General features: G+C 44.0%; 1 long non-coding RNA gene across 1 annotated transcript in view; it reads left to right on the forward strand.

Annotated features, from left to right (window-relative positions):
- Positions 1-2,265: 2,265 nt before the first annotated feature.
- Positions 2,266-2,500, forward strand: part of LOC129842529 (uncharacterized) — an 11,377-nt gene continuing 11,142 nt past the window's right edge. The window contains exon 1 of the long non-coding RNA XR_008757616.1: positions 2,266-2,500. This exon is cut by the window's right edge and continues 898 nt beyond it. This is a non-coding gene — a long non-coding RNA (uncharacterized LOC129842529).

Raw genomic sequence — 2,500 nt, forward strand, 5'->3', positions numbered from 1 at the left:
AGTGTTCCATATTGTTCTAGTGTTCTATATTGTTCTAGTGTTCTATATTGTTCTAGTGTTCTATATTGTTCTAGTGTTCTATATTGTTCTAGTGTTCTATATTGTTCTAGTGTTCCATATTGTTCTAGTGTTCTATATTGTTCTAGTGTTCTATATTGTTCTAGTGTTCCATATTGTTCTAGTGTTCTATATTGTTCTAGTGTTCTATATTGTTCTATATTGTTCTAGTGTTCCATATTGTTCTAGTGTTCTATATTGTTCTAGTGTTCTATATTGTTCTAGTGTTCTATATTGTTCTAGTGTTCTATGAAGTTGTTGACGTTAGCTCCCTCCTTTGAAAACAGACACGTGGAAAGACTCTAGGGATGAACATGTTCATATTCAATATGTTCCCATTGTTCCTCTTTAATGCATTTAATTATATGTTGCAATTAAAAGTCTTGGGTAGTAAGTTGATACAAATCCAAGTCTGGAAGGTTAACTCCAACCTTAGACTTAGGGGTATATAAACCTTTCCATTTTATTCTATGAGTTTTATCTGCCCATATAAAGTCTGTTATGGCCGAGTATACTGTGAATGTGTTCGGTGGGGTAATTGGTATTACCAACAATAAATGTCACATCTTTGGCAGCCATGCTGTTCTAAAGAGGTCTAGTAGACCTGTAAGATTTATGGGAAGATTATTCCATTTAATTAAATCTGCTTTCATATTGTTGTTGAGTAATGGAGTAAAGTTATCTTTGTGTATTTGAGTCCCGCATACTCCTGCTCCCTCCCTCCGGCGTTCGATGTCGCCGGTCTACTAACCACCGGTCCTGGCAACCCACATCACACCTGCTCCCCGTCGTTAAGCACACCTGCTCCCCATCGTTAAGCACACCTGCTCCCCATCGTTAAGCACACCTACTCCCCATCGTTAAGCACACCTGCTCCCCATCGTTAAGCACACCTGCTCCCCATCGTTAAGCACACCTGCTCCCCGTCGTTAAGCACACCTGCTCCGCATCGTTAAACACACCTGCTCCCCATCGTTAAGCACACCTGCTCCCCGTCGTTAAGCACACCTGCTCCCCATCGTTAAGCAACCTGCTCCCCATCGTTAAGCACCCCTGCTCCCCATCGTTAAGCACACCTGCTCCCCATCGTTAAGCACACCTGCTCCCCATCGTTAAGCACACCTGCTCCCCATCGTTAAGCACACCCGCTCTCCATCGTTAAGCACACCTGCTCCCCATCGTTAAGCACACCTGCTCCCCATCGTTAAGCACACCTGCTCCCCATCATTAAACACACCCTGCTCCCCATCGTTAAGCACACCTGCTCCCCATCATTAAGCACACCTGCTCCCCATCGTTAAGCACACCTGCTCCCCATAGTTTAGCACACCTGCTCCCCACTATTGACTTATCCTTATACCGATCACGTTCATTACGCTGCTCCTGTTGTGTATTTTATTCATGTTTATTATTAAACTCAGCTTGTGCACGTGCTTCCAGACTCCCTGCGTATGTTACAATTCGTTTTTTCATCACTTAAGCATCCTAAGTATAAACATTTTTTTTTGTGATCCACTTAAAGGATTGCTGCAGATCATGAGTGATTGTTTTTCAATTATTTTAGTATTCTGAAAATATGAGTTTTTTAAATTTTATTGTCGCAATTTATTAAACTTATGGGTCGGTGATCAGGCCTATCTCTGTTGTGTTGTCAGCAAAATGGTGTGTGAGTCATGCGTGGCCACACAGTTGTTGGAGTACAGGATGGGACTAAGCACGCACCCCTGAGGGGCCCCCGTGTTGAGGGTCAGCATGGTGGATGTGTTGCCTACTCTCACTCCCCCTGAGCGGCCCGTCATGAAGTCCATGATCCAGTTGCTCACGTTACCTAGGTCTTTTTGCACACATGGAGAATGGTGGTCTGCTTTAAAAATGTAACTATTACAGACGGAGTCTGGGAGAGGCTGAACATGTCAGTTAAAGAACCTGTGGCCTTGTGAATGTTAACCTGTTTAAAGGTCTTACTCCCATCGGCTAAGAAGAGCGTGATCACACAGTCGTCCGGAACTGCTGGTGTATGGTTCAGTGTTTCTCGTCTAGAAGCGAGCGTAGAAGGCATTTAGCACGTCTCACTGGGCAGCTTGTGGCTAGATTTCCCTTTGTAATCCGTGATATTTTGCAAGCCCTGACACATCTGACTAGTGCCAGAGCTGGCGTAGTAGGATTCCATCTTGGTCCTGTATTGACAATTTGCCTGTTTGAAATGGCTCGTTTGAGGTCGTAGCGGGATTTCTTAGTGGCAGCTCCTTGAAAGCGGCAGCTCTTTAGCTCAGTGCAGATGTTGCCTGTAATCCATGGCTTTCGGTTGGGATATATTGTTAGATACTACTGATACTACTGAATCTGAGAACATATTCCAGTCTGTGTTAGCGAAACAGTCCTGTAGCTTAGCATCACGCTTCATCTAACCACTTCCATATTGAGTGTGTCACTGGTACTTCCT

Source organism: Salvelinus fontinalis, unplaced genomic scaffold (genome assembly GCF_029448725.1).
Source record: "Salvelinus fontinalis isolate EN_2023a unplaced genomic scaffold, ASM2944872v1 scaffold_0048, whole genome shotgun sequence".
Lineage (NCBI taxonomy): Eukaryota > Metazoa > Chordata > Actinopteri > Salmoniformes > Salmonidae > Salvelinus > Salvelinus fontinalis.